A 12,158-nucleotide genomic window follows, 5' to 3' on the forward strand; every position below is an offset into this window, starting at 1 on the left:
ACACTGGACATTGCAGTTACTTGGGGAGTCTTGAATGGAAGATCTTCCTCTCTCTGTATATCAGACTTTGTAATGAAAAATAAATAAATCTTAAAAAAAAAAGAAAGAAAGAAGAGCTCCAGCGAATTCATGGAGGAAATTATTACCATTAGTATTGGATGTGAATGAAATGCTGTTTGGTTGATACCCTTGTTAATATTACATCCTGATATTTTTGCCATTGGAAAAAGTCCAAGTGTAAATGCCAAAATGTGAAGCAGTATGTGTGAGCACTTGGGGTGATATGGGACAGATTGCAATGGCTGAGTTAATCTGGGACTGTAGCTCTTGTGCACCCAGTATACATGTCGTTTACATTTGATCAAGTCGTATTTCCTTTGTTGTCCTGTTCTGTGTACCATCCACAGCCTGGGCTTAGAATCTTCTCAGTCAGAGATGTGCACTTGGATCCTGCTGGGTTTTTCTTCCTTTGCTACATGGAGCCAGAAGGAAAAATGATCTGGTTATCCTTCACATGCAAGCCTGAGTATAGAGTCGTGGCATCTTGATCAATTCAATAGTGGTGTGTGTGCTAATGTTGCTCTACCTGAAAGTCTTATTCATGGCCCCCAGATGAGAACCGTAGGCTACACTATAAACTTTCCACTCCACTGCTATCATCCAGCTGAAGCATGTCTGCCCACCTTCACTTTGTGTTTGTCATGTCTTAGAAAGATCTCGCTCTTGATCCAGGTCAGTCCTGTGATATGCAGAACTGTGGTAGACTGTCTATGATAGACAGCTAACAATACAATGGAAGTGTCTTTCCCTCTAACACCATGTTAGTGTTTTATGCTGACCAAGTTTTATTTTGGGAGAATGGCCCTTGCTTGTGACTCAGTATATAATGTTTACAGTGACACTGGTGATTCTAGTTATGAGTGGTTGTAAGTAATATGTAAGAAGCATTATTATTTAATACATTTGCCTCATTTTTCTCAGAGAGAAAATAGGGCTATTTATATACAATTAGGAGGTCATGCTCTGTCATAAAACTCTTGGTGCTTCCTGCAAATTATTTAGTGACAAGAAACTAGGAGGCTTTCATTGCCCCTTCAAATTATCCCCATTTTCAGTGTACTCTCATTCTTCCACCTTCCTCTTGCCCTAGATAACACTAACACATCTTTTGTCTCCATGGATCTGCCTATTAGATATATTGTGTAAATTGATGCTTCTTATCTGAAATCTTTGGTGACTGGGTATTTTTGTGCACCTTATTTTCACATTTTACCTGGGGCAGAGCTTGTTACAGTGCAGAATATACTGTTCATATGATATTTTAATATCTAAATCTACATTTGGTATATAAGATCTTTCTCATTGCTCACAGAAGAACAGGACTATTATGAGTGCATATAGCTTAGGATATAATTTGCCCTATTGGCATTATCCATCATTTAAACATTCAGAAAATATGATCATCCGTGAAGTGATCATGAGCATTATGGTGCCTACAAAAATGGGATTCTAGAGTCAGCATTACTTTATCAGTAGTTGTTATTTAGTAATTTCATATATTTGACAATGTAGAAAAGAATATGTTAAAATGGGTATATTGCATAAACTGACACCATTCTCAGTGACATCAACAATTGTGATGGGGAATGATGACAGTGAGATTGTTAGTGGGGTATGAAGGATTTCCCTGTCATGCCACTGGTTTGATTTCTCTGTCAGAATTTCTCTGGATATTCTGTCTTGTGTGGCTTTACATGAGTTTTAAAATTTTTACTAACCCTGTAAATGATATAATTAGGTCTCATCCTTTTACTTCAATCCTTCCTCCTTTCTTTTTTTCCCATCTAGCTTTTTATTTATTTTTAAAAATGTTAAATGTGAAAATAGGCATTTATAATACATCAAATGTTACAGTAATTGCTTTAAACCAAACCTCTTCCACCATAAACTAACCTGACAGCATGCAAAATCTAAAGGCTGGAGAAGCTGTTTGTTTTCAATATTTTTACAGGTAACAGATGGATTTTAAAATGTATGCATGAATTGACTTCACATGATTGGTAACATAAAACATAAACATTGGTGGAAATGTTTATGAGTCAAGTCAAGGGCAGGTACTGGAGTTTAACCAACAAACAAACCAGCTGAGGTTAAAAAAAATCCTCCAAGGAGCCGGTACCTACGGATGCGGGAAGACTGAGTTCAGGGACCTACTCATGATGAACATCATTGAGAAAAGGATGTATAACATCCACTACACGTGTTTCAAAAACAACATGTTTTCAAAACCATGACACATCTCTTCACCAATAAATACTGAAGTGTGAATCACCATAGAGACACCACCAGAAGTGTCCCAAAGTGAGTTACTCTCTGAGCTGTAACTTGGGGTTTCCACTTGCATCTTGGTGCTTCAGGAACATTTTTGTTTGTCTGGATGGGCTTCATGTCTTCATTCTCACCTTCTTCATAGTTGGCATGGTCTATCTTCTTGACAAACTTTTTCCAATCATCCCAACCAAGGTGTCCTATCTTCTAGCCATTTCTTCATCTGATTCATCCAGTTCCACTGTTTCATCTTCAACTTCTTTTGCTGTGCTCTTAGCATTCATTTGAAGCATTAATTTCTCAATCTCAGAATTAAATCCTCTAAATGACATTCTTCCATAGGGGAAATCTTCACACAAGAGGAAGCTCTGCTCACCTATTATGTAACTCTCTTTCTTTTAACTCTGGCAAATCCAAGTACCAATGTTCTTCACTAATGATTTTCTTTCCTTTTTCAAGTTGTTCCCTGGTTTCCAAGTGCAATTCCCTTTGTGCAGTAAGTTCTTGAACAACTTGGTTTTGTTTTGGATAATCACTGCTGCCCATGTGTGGTGCCATCTTGTGCTGCTACTTTTCTGGGGCTCAGGCACTTCCTCTCAGGAAGGGTCTTGCTGAGTGAGCATCTCTTGGTAAGGTGGCTAAGAGCTGCTAGTCACAGGTGGGAGGACCCCAGAGAGGTCGAAAGTGGAAGAGGCCCAAGAGCAGGGTTTTTCTGAGGCTGGCTGTGGGGTACATGGGGCTGGGTCTGGCGTGTCTCAGGTTTTGGTTTTGTGCAGTGCCTCACAGGCTGGCTTTTTGAGGGAGGCTTTGGCCTGGCTTTCACAGCTGTCATCTGTTACCAGAAATGCCCTGTGGATTCTTTTCTCAGTTTAGTATATATATATATACAAATATATATACTTATATACATATTTAAAAGCCAGGCATCTGTTGCATACAGAAAGGTTTCTTTACGAAGGGACCAGATAAGCAGGGAAGGGAGAGGAAAGGGGAAAGCACCTCCAGAGAGAAAGCCAGGAGGATGGGGTGCCTTACAAAAGGGGAGAGAGAGAGATACCCAATCCTTTCTCCTAACAGCTCTCCTTTATTCCATGCTTTTCTTTCTTTTTTTTTTTTAACATGATTAAGAATTTAATAGATTGTTTGCTGTCCAGCACTGATAGACATGGTACACGGAGCCAACAAGCAAACATTTGTGCTACAATCTTGAGGTTTCTTGAGCATCAGGCATGTATAGACTGATGCTCACATTGGGTGAGGGTGGAGGGTTTCAGGAATTTGCAAATCAACAGCAGAGTTTTGACATGAGATTATGGCAGCTCCTGTAAGCCTGTCTATAATGCATTCAAGTGTTTTCCGAACCCCTGCCTGGAATTAACTTTAGTTTTTTAGAGTCAGTGAAATGTCCTCCTGTAATGGGTATTTCATTGATTCTGGATAGCATGGGCATGGATAAGAATTCTCTCTCCATCCTTAGTGATGCCTTTCATTGGTGCTGAGTGACTTTCATTCATTTGATTACATTTATGCTTAAGGATGTTTGGAACTAATGTCAATGGCATTTTTTCATCGATTGTCCCTAGAAAAGATAATTATTGGTAAATAAAAAGTCTTTTTAAAATGTTTGTTTTGTGTCCTGATAATTTAGCAAGTCAGTTTATCAGCTCTTTTTAAAGGATGGATCATGAGTTTTATTTTAAAGTCAGAGTTAACAAAAAGAGGGGGGGAAACTGAGAGATTACTTTCCAGCCATTAGATAACGACTTAGATGGCCACAATGGCTGGGGCTTACCCACGCTAAAGCCAGGATCCAGGAGCATCTTCCCGCCATTAGATAAAGAAGCAGAGAGGTCCCAGTGACTGTGACTGATCAGGATAAAGCCAGGAGCTAGGAGCCTCTGCTGAGTCTCACATGAGTGACATCAGCACAAACACTTGTGCTTTCACCACATGCTGTACCAGGTTGGATTTTCAGGAAGCTTGTTTGAAACAGCAAGGACACTTGTCACAGGCAGTCTTTACTTGCTGTGCCATAATACCATCCTTTGATGTTTTTGAGTTTCAAAGAACTTCCCAGTAGTTTGATTTTTTATATGTCACCTTAAATAATGGCCATTTTCACTTCCACCTTTATAAAGCTGATGTTCTGTATTCACTTTTCCCTTCCCCAGTTACTCCTGCTATAGCTTCCAGTACTGTATCAACAGTGGTTAAAGTGGACATCCTTGTCTTCATGCAGAAAAGATTTCAGATTTTCTTCATTCCATATGATATGGATGGTTATTATTTTTGGTTTTTTTTTTTCTTGTTTGTTTTTGGATGTAGATGTGGCAATTTTGAGGTAAGTCACTGTTTGCTGCCTGGCTGTGAATAGGGTGGAGGGTGCACAGATCTGATAATCATACACATGGACTACTGACTTATGGTCAATAGAGAACATTTATTTGTAGTATCAAGCTTTTATAGACTGAGAAATGAGTGACTGAAAATTATTGCAGTTGCCTTTATTTGTTTCATTGAAACCACAGAATCTGAGAGCTTGGTTGTTCAAGATTACTTTTTAAGACATATTTTTAAAATCTTTTCTAAAAATTTATTTTTTTATTGTAATGTCAGATATACAGGGAGGAGGAGAGACAGAGAGGCAGATATTCTGTCTGCTGATTCATGCCCCATAATGGCTTCAGTAGCATTAGCTGAGCCAATACACAGCAGGAGTGTGTAGTTTCCTCTGGGTCTCTTGCATGATTGCAGGGTCACAAACCTTTCAGCTCTCCTCGACTGTTTCTCAGGGTACTAGCAGGATCTAGATGGGAAGCAAGGCCACTGGAGTTAGAACCAGTGCACATATGGAATAATGGGCATGCAAGGCAAGGACTTTAGTGGGTAGGTTACAATGGCAAGGCCAAAATGTATTGATTTTTGCTTGGAGGGCAGATATACAGAGAGGAGAAAGATCTTACGTCCACTGGTTCACTCCCCAAGTTTCCACAACAACCAGAGTTATGTTTATCTGATGACAGGAGCCAGGAACTTCATGAAATGTCCATTTCCCTTTCTGGTCAGAGGTCATGTTCCACATGTATTCCCCTTGATCTTCTAGTCATGTTGGAAGTTGTGTTCCATGTGTCAGCCTGGAAATTCTGCCTCAATATATAGGGAGGTAAGTTGTAAGTCATGTCCACCAAGTAGAAGAAAGGCTTGAGGGCAATTCCCCACACAGAACTCGTCTTATGGTTTCTGGCAAAAAAAGCCACGATGAAGCTTCCAGATGCCTCAGTGTTCAGGTATCCCAGGGCACAGTTAAAGGTAATGATTTAGCCATCATTGCAGATTTATGATGATGTGGCAGTGTTCAACATATGTGTCTGTATCAACAATGAGAGAAGATGTTCACAAACAGATACAATGGGTAATTAGTTGCATAGTTGCATTGGCAAGCAGACAGGAATGACATTGTTTGGGCTCCTGCCACCAGCAATTGCCTCATGGTCCTTCCAGGTTTCATGGCCTTGAAATCCAGAATCTCAGTGATGGTTCTGGTCAGCATGGCAGGAGCAGCCTCTATGAACATGAGTCCAAGTGTAATTTACTGCAGGAGGCAGGTGACAGTGTTGGAACAACCAATGAAAAAAAAGAGGCAGAGTACTAGTGCACTGAGCCAGGTGTAGCTGAGTGTCTGGTTGTTGGCCTTGATGATGAACATATCTCAGGGCTTCACAAAGACTCCCAACACCACAACTGTAGTAACAGTGAGGGATACTCTCATGGAGGCCTGAGCTGTCCCCTGTGAATCCTCCAACACCAGACAGATCACCAATTTGGGAGGCAGTAACTTCTCTCCATTTTGGGTACTCATGTTCTGGGCATGGGATACACTGCTAAGCATCAGTGGAAAGAGATTCAGTGTTTACTTCTGGTAACTTTTGCTTGTGTGGAAAATGGTAACCTCTGCAATGTCAGTGTGAGTACAGACTGACACTGACATATACCAGGACACCAGTGTAAGTTTTTGCATTCCTAATCCAAGGAGCATACTCTCCTCAGAGAACCATCATGTGTTTCTGGCTTGTATTTCAGAGACTTTTTGGACACACACAAACAGGTGTGTGTTGCACTAGGGATTCCCAGAGCATGATCATCTAATTTTCATTCTTGTTTCATAACTTTAGCAGATGCTGCATATTCTTTCTTGCTGCATATTATTTCTTAAGAAATTATACTGCTATCACCATACCTGAAGAAAATGTATTCCATCTTTGAACTGATTAAAATAAAGGTTCTCTATTAGAGTCAAGGGTGATTGAATTATTTTGGGTTAATGCAATTTATTATATTATGTCCTCTATATTTTGAGTATTGGAAGTATTTTCCAATTATCCTTTTTCCACCTCACATATTTTAGTATATTTTCATCAATAGATAATTTTTTAAACATTTACCTTGTGCGAAGACCACTTTAAATGGTACCAAACTGCATTCTGTCTTTGGACATTGGGTCTTCATAATTCACCTTGTTTCTTTCCTTTATCATTTAAATCAAAAGCAAAGTTTTTTACATGAATTCCAGGTACTTAATACTATGCACTGTGTGAAAGATATTGTACAAAAGTAGCAAAAATTTCTACAATGCTGTGCACCAGTACTGAGGCTGCTTGTGCATGAAATCATTAGTTTACTGTCTAAGTGGCCATAGGGAATCTTGACGATCACCAGCAGACTCAATCTTCATAGGTTGAGGACCACCACACAGAGAGGTATGGGAGGTGATCATGAATGGACATATGGGGACAATGAGTACATGTGTGTATTAAGAATAATGGTTCCCTGCTTGCTGTCCATTAGCAATGGACTTGTTGTGTAGAGCTGATAATCATATACACAGATTACTGACTGATGGCCAATAGCCAAAGTTTAATAGCACAAGACTTTTAAAGAATGAGAGTAACAGAGGTGTAAGAAAGGAGGGTCTGAATCAGGATGTGCTTTATATGCTTATATGCAACTGAGGTCAATTATTAGACTATGTGATCAAACAACATATGCTAGACGAAGCACATTTTTTATCTATTATCAAACTTCGAGTATTAGGGAATTTCTGCACCTATTTTTTTTTTTCTGTTCCTACTGATTCAGGACAATTACCTTGAGTTTCTGGCACTTTCTTTCAGGATTGCAGCTGGTTACAGTTTTACATCACTGAAGGCTGTCCAATTCATGGTGTTCATTAGCTTACTGGATGTAGAATCCTATTAAGGAAACAAACAAATAAGCAAACAAAAAACAATAATAAACAAGTAAGAAATACAGCTCCTCCAGCAGATAGTGAATAAGTGATAAATTGAGTCCATGACTGGTGATCTATCCCCTATAATTCACTGGCAACATCCTAGGAAAACCCCTCATAAGGATACCCCGGGCAAATGGGCTTTAAAGGCATTAAATATTCCAGATTTTAATTGTTTAGTTTTGGGATTTATGTTACCTCATAGGTCCTGCAAATATACTTAGTCATGCTCCAATTACAGATAGAGCTATTATATTTGGTAACACTAATGCAGAAATGGGAAAAATTCCAACCACAGGCTATATCTGACTATTGTTGGATATTGATAGCCTGCTCTCCCAACTAGATTCTCCCAACTAGGTTCTAATCCTGGCAGTCCACTTCCCATCCAGCTCCCTGCTTTGGCCTGGGAAAGCAGTCAAGAATGGCCCAAATCCTTGGGACCCTGCACAAATGTGGGAGACCCTGATTTCAGACTGGCACAGCTCAGGCTATTGTGACCCTTTGGGGAATGAGTCAATGGATTGAAGATCTTCCTCTCTGTCTCTCCTCCAGTCTATACATCTGACTTTACAAAAAATTTAAATAAATCTTTAAAAAATTTTGAAGACCACATCCCATGAGTCTCTCTGTTGGGTAGTTTTGCCATTCTAAGTTTCACAGGCAAACAGAAGTATGGCTGAGCATATGGAGACTATAAATTTATCTGGAAAAATCCAGGCTATTATTAATACAGGTATAAAGTCTATAATCATAGCAGTCCATACCATTGACACTGAAATTAAAACTTAATGATCCAACAGTCAAAACATAAACGGGGTTGACACAGGCTTGAATGTATAAGGTACTATTATAATGAATATTGTGACTGCTGTCATCATGGATGTTACCAGAGAAGTTTCCCTTCCAACAGAGTCTTGGTCATGAAGCACCGATTTTCCTAATTAAGTCTGCTTGGCATAAACAATATTGTCATGAAACAAATGGGTGTGAGGAGGAAAGAAACTCCCATCATGCTAGGTCATTTGTCCATGCATTTCATAATGTAAATGATGACCTATTCTAAGAGGGAGAAATTAAATGAATACATAGAGTATCATTATAATCCTCAGAATAATGTGAAAATTTCTCATCAGAGCTCCAATTAACATAGAATACCTATGAGAAGTCATGATTAATTTTCCCTCTAAACTCCATAATCATTACAATAGACAAGTTGATTACTATAAGAAAGTGGACAAGTGTTTATTATAAGAAAGCAGTGTATGGAAGGAGATTAGGCTTTCCTATATTTGTGTAGTTTTGATCCGTTATATTGAAAGAGAAGACTTGGGTAAGGCTAAAAACTATTCAGGTGTTTTTCGAAAGTGGTAAGATAGCAAGCCAAATATGTTTAGCCAGATGTAAACATTGGAAGGTAAACATCCAAACTCTGAAGGAGAGTATGAAGTTCAAGAGATATTAAGGTGTTTGCTTTCTTACCATGGAAATTCTGACCCCCCCCCCATCTCCAAGGTATAGAGTCATTAACCCAAGCCATAGGTTCCTTATCTACCATTCAACCACTTGCAACAATGGAGGCAAACATCTCCTTCAGGGTAATTTTTAAAAATTGGAACTGTCAAAAGTATTAAAATGTCTCTGGGGGAGAACCCGATCATTTTTTTTTAGCAAGTGGCTTTTTATGGTGCAATAAGGCAAGTTCAATAATAGCTTGTCCTTCAAGATTATAGGAAATACTTGTAATATGTTAGGTGAATCAATACAGATAGAATGTTTTGAAATATTACATGTCTGTCTGTGGTTTGTAATTAAAAGAGAGAATTCCCATTATAGAAAAACATGTGAGAAGGGAATATTTAACAGCTGAAGTCAATTCAGAACTCATAGATTGTGCCCAAAGGGATTCAGAAAAGATGTAAAGTAACGCCCATGAGATAATTCAGGCTACCTGGCCTTTTAAATTTGGTCAGGCATTATTACAGAAGAAAAAAGCTAGCCATCACTTTCAAATGGTCTGGAGATCCTGAAAGTACTTCAGAATCTTAAAGAAAGTAGAGAAGAAATGAAGGAATAAGCCCAACTACTAGGTTGCTTACTCTCAGGAATAATCTTAAGAGAAAATTATCAAATAACAACTTTAGAGAACATTTAGCCAAAGGTCTGATGCCTGCTATAACTTTGAGACAAGAGCACAGATAGACAATTAATCTAAATTCTACATTGAAGTGAGTAATGAGAGTATAACATGATTACCTTGTTTGTATAGCAAACTCTAGATGTATCTGTGACTTAAAATATTTTAAGAACCGTCTATCAGAGATTTTATTAACATGAACTAGAAATTTTTTTGTGTTGATTTAGCAATCATAGTTCAGGGCAGAATACTAAATTAGTTTTAGCAACAGTTTAAGATCAGTAGAAGCCTAAAAATTTCAATCAAGAGTTACTTCCAATTCTTAGTAACATTAGTTAGGTAAGATTTTTTTTTTCAGGCAGTATACAGATATATGTAGATTAGAATATAAATCTGGATTACAAAAAAGATTTTAAACAACCTGATTTCAAATAGTTGTGGCTGAAACTCTGAAAATCATTAATTAACAAGAGGTAGCTGTTTACTCCAAATGGTATTTTAGCACACATACAGTTTTATAGAAAGATTAACTTTTAGGTTTCTGGGCATTTTTTGAAATAAAATAATAATTACATTTGACAACACAAAAGACTTTTTTAACCTTTGGACATCTACAGCTTCTTTTTACCTAAGAAAATTTTCACCACTTGGCATCTTGATAGTACTTTTAAAGTAACCCAAATTGTCCAAATACTTATTGTCTATATATATATATAGACAACAACTCTGTCTATCCTCTCTGTCTATCCTGCTCTCTGTATATCTGACTTTGCAATAAGAATAAAAATAAATATTTGTTTAAAAAAAGTAGCACATTAAATCAACTCATTACAATGGCTGTCTAGGGAAAATAGATAAATGAAGAATATCCATTTGCCACAACTGATCAGAATAAAATCTTTGAGAATATTTATCTTTGGTAAGGCAGTAAAAGCTGGTAATTAAGTATTCCTTTTTCCTATTTATATTGTATTTTTTCCACTTGAGTGTTTATTTATTTATTTTTATTCTTATTTTTTCTTTTTACACTTCTCTTCCCTTTAACTGTTGTTCTATGTCATCTTCACTAGGAAATTCTGAAAGGCCCCAAGTTTCCACTATTAACAGAAAGTTTAAGTTCCTTTCTTAGTTTTAGTTTCATTACAGCAGCATCTCATATTAGAGGAGTTTATCATGAGTTTCTTTTTTCTATCTTATTCATCTGTAGTATTAGGTAATTTTTAAGCTGCATTATGATGGCATCTCCTGTTAGGGGAGTCTTTCATGGGTTCCACTTCTGCATCTTCCTCACCTGTAGTATGAGAAAAAATTTTAACAGCATTATAGTATCATCCCATATTAAGGGAATCTCTCATGGGTCCCACTTCTCATCCTCCTATCTGTAGTATGAGGCAAAGAATAAAGAGGTCTGTCAGCAAGTGGGTGTGCAGAAGGAAAGGTATTAACAATTGGAATTTTTTACCCGCATTTTTAAGCTTCTCCATAGTTTCATCATCTAACTCTTAGTCATGAAGTGAATCTGAGCTTTTTCAGTGGAACTTTTCTTTGTCTACTCCTTATAAAATTATAAGAACAGCTTCAATGAAAGCCCATGCAATCAATGCAATCAAAAAAAATCAAAAACGTCTTTTCATTCAGGCCTTTTCAACATTTTTCTGGACATGATCCCTGACTTCAGCTTCTAGTATCCCTTCATTCAGGAACCAAGTGTTATATTCACAAATAACCTCTAAACAACACAGGTTTTCCCTAGTTACCTTTGGTCTACTTTTCATTACAAAGTGATGCAGTGGACCTAAAAGAATGGGCTCTATGATGATTCTGACCCATTATTCCCACTTACTTCCTTCTATGGGGGTCTCCATTGTACTTTGTAGTCGTGTTTTCAAGTCCTTACTTATGGGCCCCAATTGTTCACTGTCTAGCAATGAGGTATTTTGTGCATAGAGCTGGTAATCATACATGCAGGCTACTGAAGGATGGTCAATAGCCATAGTTTATTAACAGCAAAAGATCTTTAAAAACTAAGGGTAACAGAGGCATAAGGAAGGAGGGTCTGAAAAAAATGTGCTTTACATGCTTGCATGCAAGTGGGGTCAATCAATACATAATGTGTTCTTCTAGCAAGCTACTAATAGTCAGTGTACATTAGAAGAAACACCTTATATGACCTGTTATCAAAATTTGAGTATTAGGAAGTTCTTGTATCCATGCTTTTCCATTCCAGCTGGTTCAAGACCTTCGTCTGGAATTCCTGGAGCATTAATAATGGGATTAGAGCTGGTTATGGCTTCATACCAGTGAGGCTGTCATTGTTATTCTATCCAACTTTCTTCCTAAACTCTACCAAAAGTGTGTTGGAAATGATAAACCAGTTGATGTTGTGGCACAGCAAGTAACAGCTCT

General features: G+C 37.8%; 1 pseudogene; it reads right to left on the minus strand.

Annotated features, from left to right (window-relative positions):
* Nucleotides 1-2,328: 2,328 nt before the first annotated feature.
* Nucleotides 2,329-2,861, minus strand: LOC121148536 (annotated as a pseudogene).
* Between the last annotated feature and the right edge of the window lie 9,297 nt (nt 2,862-12,158).

Source organism: Ochotona curzoniae, unplaced genomic scaffold, assembly GCF_017591425.1.
Source record: "Ochotona curzoniae isolate NIBS_2020 unplaced genomic scaffold, NIBS_Ocur_1.0 contig_1550, whole genome shotgun sequence".
In the NCBI taxonomy this organism is placed as follows: Eukaryota; Metazoa; Chordata; class Mammalia; order Lagomorpha; family Ochotonidae; genus Ochotona; species Ochotona curzoniae.